General features: G+C 36.0%; 1 long non-coding RNA gene across 1 annotated transcript in view; it reads right to left on the bottom strand.

Annotated features, from left to right (window-relative positions):
* Positions 1-609: 609 nt before the first annotated feature.
* The window catches only part of LOC137637013 (uncharacterized), a 15847-nt gene continuing 3351 nt past the window's right edge, over positions 610-13105 (bottom strand). The window contains exons 2-3 of the long non-coding RNA XR_011043353.1: positions 9697-9817; positions 610-3474 (exon numbers count right to left, since the gene is read on the bottom strand). This is a non-coding gene — a long non-coding RNA (uncharacterized lncRNA). The remainder of the gene's footprint in view (positions 3475-9696; positions 9818-13105) is intronic.

Here is a 13105-nt window from a genome sequence, read left to right on the forward strand (position 1 = left end):
TTTTGTTCAATATACTCTTTAATATGGTTGTAATGGTAATGAAAATAAATATATTTTAGATGTTTTTATTTCTTTTATTCACAATTTTAGTTTCATAAATTATAATACATTGTTATAAATTTTACAAAATAGTCAAGTTTTACTGCTCTTCTATACATTATTACTGTATCTTCTATTTAAATACATTATACTGTATTTTCCATTCATACATTACTACTGTATCTTCTGTTCATAAATTTCTACTGTATTATGTAATTTTGATCTGAAAATACATCTGTTTTAACAATGAAAAACGCAGAAAAGACATTAACCAAGTAAAGTGCAAAAGAGACATATTCGTAAAGTAAAATACATTATAGAAGACATCTTAAGACATTCAAGGCTCAGCCATGGATGTTTTTTATGTCTTCTATAACGTCTTTTACTTTACGATTACAAATCTCTTGTACTCTACATGGCTAATGTCTTTTCTGCGTTTTTTCATTGTTAAAACAGCTGAATTTTCAGATCAAAATTACATATTACAGTAGAAATTTATAAACAGAAGATAGTAGTAATGTATGAATAGAAAATACAGTAATAATGTATAAAATAGAAGATCCAGTAATAATGTATAAATATAGAATACAGTAATAATGCATAAACTAAAGATATAATAATGTATAAATATCAAAATAGAATAGCAATATATAAAAAGAAGTCATTAGCAATGCATAAGTAGACAATATAATTGCAATATAAAAACAATACCTTTAGCAATTGACACAAGTTAAAATATTAATCAAAATTTAAATGCAACTTCTACTCTATACATAAATACAATTTCCATATAAAGACCACTTGCCTGACTATTAATTTTCCTTGAATCTAAACCATTTTAGAGAGACAACTGAAAGTACAAATGAAAACGATTCTGATGCTGTTGATCCTAAGCAATGTCTGCAGGATTTGGGTTCCATCACAAAAGGGAAATAATAGAAGCCTTTTAAATCACTAGTGATTCAAGCACCGATGTTTCTAGAAGTTACCTAAGAGTGACATACTTCAAACCAGCTTAAAAAGACTAACTCATCCCCTCACTTCGTATGCTTAAAGATCTTATTCAACTCTACCTTCAAACTTGAAAATTTCTTTGTTATTAAAGGTTATGATTCTCGTATACCTAAATTCAAATCTTCCTTTAACTTTGAAAATTTATTTCAGTTATTAATGTTTATGATTATTTTCAATCTAAGGAAACATTTTGAAAGCTACTCTCTCCAATGAGATGAACTTCAAGCTATCTCCTAAAAATTTCCTCAAATTACAACTAAATAATTTAATCACAGAAATGGTTTCTCTAAATATTTCTAAAAGACTACCAAGAGGTATGTTTTCTATAGACTACCTTTCTAGAATGAATCTATAAACTATCCCCTTTAGTCTCGTCAAGAGCTATTCTTACGTCAATCACTATTACTTTCGTTACAAAAGGACAAATTAAAGTCATTTATAAATACAGATTCCTTAGAACTTGTCCCTTAACTTTTCATCTTAAAATCCTGTCCTGATAAACATAGGCATTTGTTTTTCGTTAATTCATATAGAGTCCCTTTTAAATAAGCTTAACTACCCTCAAATGTTTTACCCATTTCGTCAATAAATTTGTCTTAACTATTTTAATTCAAACTAATCCATTTCTGTACTTGACCTCTTTCTATACTTCACTGACACCATGACCTCTCTCTTATCTATTCTCTTCAAAATCCCTTAACCACTTTTAAATAGGTTTCTAGTTTTATAGCCACTCTTTCCTCAAATCTTTCAATCAATACATTCTTTACGGTTTTAGAACTAAGAGAGTTATTAGATACATATTCTTTCCTAGACCTTAAATCCAACAACTCATCCTCTTATAACTTTATTAATTTATAAATCTTCCTTAACTTCAAACAACTTTATAAAAACTAAAGAATTTAACAATTTATTCCCAAATACCTAAACTGAATCTTTAACCTTCCTTATGTCCTTAAGTCTTTCAATCAAGTCACTTGACCTACATTACCTAACTATTGGTGTGAAGCAGATCACGTGAATAAGGTCATTACATGAAATATCAATGAAAACATTCCTTAAAATCAGTAAAATTTGAGCAAAAACAGTTTAGTCATTCTAAGGCTTACTATCCAAGACTAAAAACTCCAAGAACATCAAGTTTAGGACAATTCCTCAGCTATTTTGGACAAGGATCTTACGTGTGACTGCTGGAATGTTCCACAAATGATGTTTCTTTTAAAAATTCAATCAAATTTGTATAAAAATAAATTCTAAGAAGAAAACAAGTGGGGAATAATGGACGAGAGAGAGAGAGAGAGAGAGAGAGAGAGAGAGAGAGAGAGAGAGAGAGAGAGAGACCAATATCTATCTGGTAATGTTAATTCAACAAATCTCCATCAGATACCATTATTTCTACAGGATTTCAAAATGGCTTTGATAATTTAAAACAACTTTACCTTGATTCTCACTGGCTTACTGCATAAATAGTAAAACCTATCAAATAAAGAAATTGCTCAATCTTAATGTTATATTAAGGACTGATGAAAATTGAAAAACAGTAAAGGCAGAAACTTAATCAATTTCTTAATGAATCAGATAGATAGATTTGACGGGATTCTCTTAAGCAATTATTTGAATAGAGGTAGCTATGGGATCAATGCTTGTACTACAGGGATAGACAAATAAGATTTTAACCTATTTTGAACGTACTTCAAAATGGAAACCAACATCGAGATCACGAACTCTGCAGACATAAGTTGGGACAACTAAAAGTTATAGAATAGAATTGATAAAAGTAATATTACAGAAATAACCTAATCTAAAAATGAAAGATCCATTTAAACTTTAAAATAAACTATAAACAAAATCTAAATGAAATGTTACGAAAGCAGAAGAATAATTAAAGAAATGGTTTGAAGATACAGTTCCAAGAATTTTGAATAATGCAAATAATAGATTTTAGAAGTTAGGAGTGTAAAGTACAAAGTTAATGACCCAGCAGTTGCACGTATTGATAACTTGTTTAAAATAGTTACATAAATTCACAGATAATATTACTCATTGACTTAGAAGTCTAGAGCAGGATTATCAAACTTAAATCCTTTCGAGGACCTATTATGCACATGACTATGGTCTCGAGGATCATCAAAGATTTGGTAACTAATTATTGGCAAAACTGTAGACTTAAAAGTATTTTTTGTAGGTCATTCTAGTTTGCCAAAAATACTTTTGGGTTCCTACTCGGATATAAAACTTTGTAAAACGAAGTTGAAATTTCTTAATTAATCCTTCGTTAAAGATTCGTTGATTGAACTAGACTTCTTTGAAGACCTGACAGATTACTGCCACCTGTTGACAACAGCAGCAGTTGTACAGGGTCCAGTATGATTTGTATCTTCGTTCAAGAATTCCTCTCTTCTTGTCATGGTTTCTTTAATCCTGTGAAAAGGAAATTGAAATATCAGTTTGATAACTGGATGGATATTTTACTTCATAACAAAATTTTCTAGACACAAATACAGCCTGAAATTACATATTAAAAATCCAGGCTATATTATCAGTTCAGGACTTGCAAAGCTTGCTTACCAGAAAACATGAAAAAAAGAGGTTTGGCTCAAGCTAAACTAAACAGAAGAAAGACAGAGATAATGAGAATGATATATACAATGGAAGATGAAATATCATTAGAGAGATAAAGGATTAATGAGGTAGAATCATTTAATTATTTAAGAACTATGATCTCTAATACAGGATCTCTAGGATTTAAGTTCAACGAAAGATTGAAAAAACAAATTGGTACAATCGTGACTAATTCTTTGCCTCGAGTTTTCCTACTATCGAAATAACGTGTTAATTTTATCTATAATTATTTATGTCTTTAATGGGAGCCGATTGAAATAAAGGAATTCAGTTCTTTAAGACGAAAACATAATAATTATTGTTACGCAGATGAACTTTTGTAAGCAAGAGATTGCTGGCCTTATAACAACTCGGCCGGTTGAAACGTTTAAAGTCTCACGCGAAGAGAAATGCAAATGTTTACACACCCATTAATGAGAATTTAGAATGAATTTTATAAATAATTTATTATAGTTTGAAGGATAAAATTTTTTTATTTACGATGTACATCATTTTTTTATTTTGAATGTTATATATAAAAAATTCTTCTATAGATTTTAGTAATATATAGATATTAAGAAAAATATTTTATCAGTATTCAAGTGTTTGTCCGTAGCGGTACCCGTGGTCCTATGTAGAAATTATATACATATTTAAAGGTGATTTTACCACCTATAATAGAACGTGTTTGGGATGACGACGAAGTACAGTCATCTTATTAGCTATCACTACATCTACAATCATGTTTAAACAGTTTAATGATAAATTGTATAGACGGACTAGCAATGGGTTCGCCGTGTGGGCAAACCTTCATGTTATTGTGAAAGGAAATGGCCGAGTGATTGTCCTGTCGATTTTAAGCCTTTCTTATACTGTCCATATGTTGACATTTTTACTTTTCAAAAATAAAGGCCATGTAAACCAGTTTTCAGATTATGTAAGTTCAAAGCGTCTTAATATAAAATTTACATAAGAAAGTGAACAGGATGATACTTTGCCCTTTCTAAATATTTTGGTCTCTCGGAAACGTAATACCTTTCAAACCTCAGTATTTCGGAAAAATGATCTTTTATAGTACTACGCTCTCCCTTTTTAAGTTCGGAACCAAAAATCTACAAAATTAATTCAATAAAAACGTTGTTATATAGATGTTACCATTATTATTATTATTATTAAGTTACAACCCTAATTGGAAAAGCGGGATGCTGTAAACCCAAGGGCTCCAAACATGGAAAATAGCCCAGTGAGGAAAAGAAATAAGGAAAAACTACAAAAGAAGTTTAAGAACAATAATAACAATAAAATAAATATTTCCTATATAAACTACAAAAACTTTAACAAAACAAGAGGAAAATAAATCAGATAGAATAGTGTGCCAGAGTGTACCCTCAAGCAAGAGAAATATCACACAATATTGGATGTATTTATTCAAGTATTTTTTTTTCATTCAGTAGATTGAAATTTCAAAATATACAATTTGAATATCTTGAAGCAGATATCTATGATAATTTTGGAAAGTTTTTAAAAAGGACTAAATAGTTTGTCGTATTAATTCAACCAAAGTTTCGGTACTGATACAGATAATGCCAACGTCTTTGACTGATGGTCTCAAACTTCAGAATATGATATATAAAAGTTAAAGATGAAGCAAATAAGTCATTGGAAGAAGTTATCATTCCACTAACATTCATACGTACATAAACCAAGGCACTTCCACAGATTTGGAGGCGGGGTGGTAGCCGACATCAAACAAATGAAAAAAAAGGGGACCTCTACTCTCTACGTTCCTCCCAGCCTAACAAGGGACTCGACCGAGTTCAGCTGGTACTGCTAGGGTGCCACAGCCCACCCTCCCACATTATCCACCACAGATGAAGCTTCATAACACTGAGTCCCCTACTGCTGCTACCTCCGCGGTCATCTAAGGCACCGGAGGAAGCAGCAGGGCCTACCGGAACTGCGTCACAATCGCTCGCCATTCATTCCTATTTCTAGCACGCTCTCTTGCCTCTCTCACATCTATCCCCCAGAGCTCTCTTCACTCCAATTCATCCACCCAAACCTTGGCCTTCCTGTTGCACTTCTCCCTTCAACTCTTGCATTCATCACCTTCATGAAATAAAAAAAGAAAAAAGCAACGCGAGATTTAAGGACAATGCAATGGTCGCTGTTGGTGGCTCTATGAAGTTTCTAAAGCTTAAACCAAATCAACCAAACCACTGTGGAACCAACACTCAAATTGTTTATCGTCTGGAGTACATTTTCTAAGTATCTGAAATATGGCAAAAGGCCCTTCTAATTGATAAATGTTGTAGAACTCTCTCTCTCTGGTACCTTCACAATCTAGTATCTCTACATCTTGTCATGAAGAAATTCTGAATTACACCCAGTGTACTTCCAAAAACACCTACTACACATTCATGAGGAAAACCATGACAACAGCAGCTGAGACTAAGTAGAACTATGCTATAGGAAGGAACCAAAGTGATGTTTGAGAGAGAGAGAGAGAGAGAGAGAGAGAGAGAGAGAGAGAGAGAGAGTATTTCAACACTGTTATTGTGTTGATCTCAACCAAATTCTGCGAGTAGGACAAATTAGGTCTGAAGCCTCCTGACATTCCTAAAGACCAAATGCAAAAATTCAATCCCATCTAAGAATGTTATTGGTAGGTCAAGAGTTGGACAACATCCTGCTGATGAACCCTAATTAAAGAGTTGAACAAGTAGGAAATGTGAAAAAAGGTTAACCTAAGCTTCGTTTACAAACCATATTATCGACTTTGATTCTTAATAACTTGAATTATTCACACCTTTTACAGTTAATTGTTGAAATTAAGAAGGGGAGGGATTATTAAAAGGGGGATGGGTTTGAAAAGGGAAGGGGGGTATTTTAAAGGGGAAGGGAGGTTTTCAAGGGATGTTTTAAAGGGGAAGGGGGGTTTTAAAGGGTTTTAAAGGGGAAGGGGGGTTTTAAAGGGGAAGGGGGGTTTTAAAGGGGAAGGCGGTATTTTAAAGGGGAAGGGTGTTTTAAAGGGGAAGGGGTGTTTTTAAGGGGAGGGGGTGTTTTAAAGGGGGTATTTTAAATGGGAAAGGGGTATTTTAAAGGGGAAGGGGGTGTTTTAAAGGGGAAGGGGGTGTTTAAAAGGGAAAAGGGGTATTTTAAAGGGGAAGGGGGTGTTTTAATGGGGAAGGGGGTATTTTAAAGGGGAAGGGGGTGTTTTAAAGGGGAAGGGGGTATTTTAAAGGGGAAGGGGGTGTTTTAAATGGGAAGGGGGTATTCTAAAGGGGAAGGGGGTGTTTTATAGGGGAAGGGGGTGTTTTAAAGGGGAAGGGGGTATTTTAAAGGGGAAGGGGGTATTTTAAAGGGGAAGGGGGTGTTTTAAAGGGGAAGGGGGTATTTTAAAGGGGAAGGGGGGTGTTAAAGGGGAAGGGGGTATTTTGAAGGGGAGGGGGTGTTTTAAAGGGGAAGGGGGTATTTTGAAGGGGAGGGGGTGTTTTAAAGGGGAAGGGGGTATTTTAAAGGGGAAGGGGGTATTTTAAAGGGGAAGGGGGGTGTTAAAGGGGAAGGGGGTATTTTGAAGGGGAGGGGGTGTTTTAAAGGGGAAGGGGGTATTTTGAAGGGGAGGGGGTGTTTTAAAGGGGAAGGGGGTATTTTAAAGGGGAAGGGGGTGTTTTAAAGGGGAAGGGGGTATTTTAAAGGGGAAGGGGGTGTTTTAAAGGGGAAGGGGGTATTTTAAAGGGGAAGGGGGGTGTTAAAGGGGAAGGGGGTATTTTGAAGGGGAGGGGGTGTTTTAAAGGGGAAGGGGGTGTTTTAAAGGGGAAGGGGGTGTTTTAAAGGGGAAGGGGGTGTTTTAAAGGGGAAGGGGTATTTTTAAAGGGGAAGGGGGGTGTTTCAAAGGGGAAGGGGGGTATTAAAGGGGAAGGGGTTGTTTTAATGGGGAAAGGGGTGTTTTAAAGGGGAAGGGGGGGGGGGTTTAAAGGGGAAGGGGGTGTTTTAAATGGGAAGGGGGTATTTTAAAGGGGAAGGGGGTGTTTTAAAGGGGAAGGGGATGTTTTAAAGGGGAAGGGTTTTTTTTTTAAAGGGGAAGGGGGTATTTTAAAGGGAAGGGGGTGTTTTAAGGGGGAAGGGGGTGTTTTAAGGGGGAAGGGGGTGTTTTAAAGGGGATGGGGTGTTTTACAGGGGAAGGGGGTGTTTTACAGGGGAAGGGGGTGTTTTAAATGGGAAGGGGGTATTCTAAAGGGGAAGGGGGTGTTTTAAAGGGGAAGGGGGTGTTTTAAAGGGGAAGGGGGGTGTTAAAGGGGAAGGGGGTGTTTTAAAGGGGAAGGGGGTATTTTGAAGGGGAGGGGTGTTTTAAAGGGGAAGGGGGTGTTTTAAAGGGGAAGGGGGGTGTTAAAGGGGAAGGGGGTGTTTTAAAGGGGAAGGGGGTATTTTGAAGGGGAGGGGGTGTTTTAAAGGGGAAGGGGGTGTTTTAAAGGGGAAGGGGGGTGTTAAAGGGGAAGGGGGTGTTTTAAAGGGGAAGGGGGTATTTTGAAGGGGAGGGGGTGTTTTAAAGGGGAAGGGGGTGTTTTAAAGGGGAAGGGGGGAATTTTAAAGGGGAAGGGGGTATTTTTAAAGGGGAAGGGGGTGTTTCAAAGGGGAAGGGGGGTATTAAAGGGGAAGGGGTTGTTTTAATGGGGAAGGGGGTGTTTTAAAGGGGAAGGGGGCATTTTAAAGGGGAAGGGGGGGGGGGTTTAAAGGGGAAGGGGGTGTTTTAAATGGGAAGGGGGTATTTTAAAGGGGAAGGGGGTATTCTAAAGGGGATGGGGGTATTTTAAAGGGGAAGGGGGGTGTTTTAAAGGGGAAGGGGATGTTTTAAAGGGGAAGGGGGTTTTTTAAAGGGGAAGGGGGGTGTTTTAAGGGGGAAGGGGGTGTTTTAAGGGGGAAGGGGGTGTTTTACAGGGGATGGGGGTGTTTTAAAGGGGAAGGGGGTGTTTTAAAGGGGAAGGGGGTGTTTTAGAGGGGAAGGGGGTATTTTAAAGGGGAAGGGGGTGTTTTACAGGGGAAGGGGGGTTTTTAACGGGGAGGGGTATTTCAAACGGGAAGGGGGTGTTTTACAGGGGAAGGGGGTGTTTTAAAGGGGAAGGGGATGTTTTAAAGGGGAAGGGGGGTTTTAAACGGGGAGGGGTATTTCAAAGGGGAAGGGGGTGTTTTAAAGGGGAAGAGGATTTTAAAGGGGGTTTTAAAAGGGAAGGGGGTGTTTTTGCAGGGGAGGTCTGTGCTCTACTGAGTCCCCCTTTGGTTAGTTAAAATGTACACACACACAAACACACACCTGGATTAGTGTGTGTTTGTGTGTGTTTATATTTACTAACCAGAGGGGGACTCAGTAGAGCACAGACCTCCCCTGCAAAAGCTTATTTAATGACCTTTAACTCGACTTTGACCTTTGACCTTTAACCTTTGACCTTTAATTGGCGTGGATTTCCATACACTCAAATATGAACCAAGTTTGAAGTCTCTGTGACAACGATGTCCAAACTTATGGTTTATTACGTGAATTGGACATTTTGCTTGACTGTGACCTTGACCTTTAACCTTGACCTTTGACCCTGACCTTCCAAAATTTAATTATTTTCAGCTTTTTACATAACAGTTAATCCCTGCAAGTTTCATTACTCTACGATTAAAATTGTGGCCAGGAAGCTGTTTACAAACACACACACACACACACACACACAAACAAACAACCACAGACAGTGGGGTTAAACATAACCCCCTTCTAATTTCGTTGGCGGAGGTAATAAAGAAAAAACGTAACACGAAATTCAATTAGATAATTAGCTAACACAAAGAATATATGTATAAAAATACCTCCATTCCCACACCCACATGCAACAAAGAGACTATCTTTTTCCACCAAAAATCCCACAAAAATATTGAATTAAATAATGTGATTACATGAACATTAAATAGTCTTTTGATAATTATGAATGAATTTGCCAGCAAAAAATACCTTATAAATACAAATGATTATATTAAAACTTTAGTTTTCATATTACTTACCGTAAATATTTTGACCAGTCTCTTCCTAATGCCTGCTGTAGGTGGCTCCAGGACCGATTAGGCAGCGTCCAGCACCCTTCATAATCCTTCCCCTATTTGGCCTGGTTATGTCGAGCAATGTCTGAAAGAACAAATCGAGATGTTGAAAGGACCAAGAACAGAATTTTTAATACTTAAATTATCGGTATAACAATGAAATGTTATGAACAAATAGCCTAAAGCTATGTGTGTGTGGAGGAAAATAGCTTCACAAAGTAACAATGATTTTACCTAGCCCCTTTCCTCCATGAAGGTATGACTATGAAGCGCCCCCCCCCCTCTCTCTCTCTCTCTCTCTCTCTCTCTCTCTCTCTCTCTCTCTCTTTCAAAACTTCCAACCACTCTTTATCGTTTGTTGCAAAAAGATATAACTCCTTTAATGCCACGGGAGACTTTTCAGCATCTTTAGCAACTATTAAAAATGTAAAGATTTTTTTTGTTTTTGTTTAAATGTCAGACGAATATCTAAAATTTTCGTGAGATTCTTTATTGAAATATATTAATTTCACCATTTTTATTAAATATGCATTATCATTGATTTCTTCATTAGGAAAATGTTCGTTGTTTTACTGTGTATTGAAGTCATAACACGAAAAGAGAGAGAGAGAGAGAGAGAGAGAGAGAGAGAGAGAGAGAGAGAGAGAGAGAGAGAGAGAGAGAGAGAGAGAATTAGATTACTCATACACTAATTGATTTATACTAGTTGCCTTTAAAGCAACTGAGTTTAAAATATGTACATTAGCCCATCTAGTTATCAGAACCGGTCGACCAAAATATGTAAGAGAATTGCTACATATTGTGTAGCCAGCAACTCGTGCCGACACGAGAATAGTTACAGATGGTTTCAAATTACTGTGTGTGTGTGTGCTCTAGAGGTTTCAAATGTGCGGCTGCGAGTCTATACAATATTAAGGCTTGCAAGAAGAAACTGAAGACTTTCTTTTTCTCGAAGTACTTCGATAAAGTGGATTTGACAATAAACGAGCAATATGCAACCTCGATTGATAAATACAGGCTCGATACTTAAGATGACGTCGTACCATTCTCGATAAATTATCGTTTTTAAATTGTTGTTGTCAAATCGCAAACATGAACAGAGCTATAGCAAGTGTGTATGGCGTTGCATTTTAAATGGTTACGTTTACATGATTATTTCCATCTTGTCCTCAATGACAAAATTATTCAGCCAAAATATATGATAAGTAGGATATTCGGATATATAGAAAATACGCTGTGTAATACTAAGAGCCTTACACCCCTACTCTGAGCGGCCAGTTAAAAGACACCCCCAAAACATCACCCCAACTGTGAGCAACAAAGGCGGGGATGAGGGGGTGATTAATATAGCTCTTTGAAAGGTCATTGGGCACATGACCTACACTGAAATTGATATCAACAGAGTGGAACTCTTTAATAGACAAAAAGGTCAACTTAGTTCTCGACCTTTTGGACTGATTTTGGTCGTTTTGCTTGACCTTTAACCTTCCAAAATTTAATACTTTCCAGCTCTTTACATAACAGTTAAGAATCCCTGCAAGTTTCATTACTTTACGGTTAAAATTATGGCCGTATGGCTGATGACCGGAATTTGACCTTTTGCTTGACCTTGATCATCGACTCGACCTTGACTTTTGACCTTAACATGTATTAATTGGCGTGGATTTTCATACACTAAAATATGAACCAAGTTTGAAGTCTCTGTGACAAAGATGTCCAAACTAAAGGCTGATTACGTGAATTGGACATTTTGCTTGACCTTTAAGCTTGACCTTACAAAATTCAACAATTTCCAGCTTTTTACATAAAAGTTACTCCCAGTAAGTTTTGTTATTCTACGATTAAAATTGTGGCCAGGAAGCTGTTCACAAACAAACACACTAAAAGAGGGTAAAACATGTCACTCCTTCGTTCATTGGCGGAGGTAATAAATTAAATGGGAAAAAATAAGTCAAAGGAATATGAACATGAGTCATGGTATGACAATGAAACCATATCCAACAGATTTAGTCGAGTTGAGAACAAATCCCTCAGAAGGATATTGGGAGTTAAATGGCAGGACACGATTAGAAATGAAACTAATACTGCACCCTTCTTCAGCACCACGAAATTTGACATAATACTGCCATATTATGCAAAGCTATTGTTTTCCTCTACTAGTTTTTCATAATTCAAAACAATTCGCCACACAGGAAACGAGTTAACTATAAAAAAACTACAGAATTATAAAAACAAAAACTAGCCTGTTTTCCTCACTAAACGACCTGGAACTGTCATCGTCAACATAGTCAACCAAACGGAAGTTCGTGAAACCAATGTACATTTGATATATTTGTTCAATATATATATACAAAATTAAAAATGGAGTTATTACTTAAGTGTCCATAAAATATACAATTCCCAAATAATGACAGTTTTGAGTAATTATGAAAATTGGAGGAAACCAAATGATTTGAATAATTTGGCAGTCAATGGAGAGAGAGTGTAAACAAACATGAAGGTTAACAATGTCTTTTCCGAATGAAGACAAAGACATTTTGGGAGAACAAATCGAGATTATAAAAAGCAATAAATTCCTCTGAAAACCTTTTTAAACGAACATTTATTTCTCAAATAGGAATTTAATGTTTTTACGAACGATATAAAAAAAGACTATGAATGGGTAATACAGAGATTTCGAGATTTTCCAATAATTGGTATCAAAGTCACAAATAGGCCTAAATGCTCAAAACTTCTTCTGAATGAATAAGTATATTAATGAATTACAATTACACATATAAATTAATAACAAACCATTTATGATTTAATCAATATATTCACAGCTAATTACTTAATGACAGTACCATGGTCTTCCTCTGTCTTGGGTTAAGAGTTCTCTTGCTTGAGGGTACACTCGGGCACACTATTCTATCTTATTTCTCTTCCTCTTGTTAAAGTTTTTATAGTTTATATAGGAAATATTCATTCTAATGTTGATACTGTTCTTGAAATACTTATTTTCCCTTGTTTCCTTTCCTCACTGGGCTATTTTTCCTGTTGGAGCCCCTTAGCTTATAGCACCCTGCTTTCCGTAACAAACTAAAACTAAAACGAATACGAATACGAAAACTCAAACGAATACTCATACGAAATCTCAAACTCAAATGAATACTCAAACTCATACTCATACTAATACTGAAACTCAAACTCAAACGAATACTCAAATTCATACTCATACTAATACTAATACTCAAACTCAAACGAATACGAGTACTCAAACGAATACTCAAACTCAAACTCAAAACGAATACTCAAACTCACACTCATACTCATACTAATACTAATACTCAAACTCGAACGAATACAAATTCTCAAACTCAAACTAATACTCAAA

This window comes from Palaemon carinicauda, chromosome 3, assembly GCF_036898095.1.
Source record: "Palaemon carinicauda isolate YSFRI2023 chromosome 3, ASM3689809v2, whole genome shotgun sequence".
NCBI classification, from domain to species: domain Eukaryota; kingdom Metazoa; phylum Arthropoda; class Malacostraca; order Decapoda; family Palaemonidae; genus Palaemon; species Palaemon carinicauda.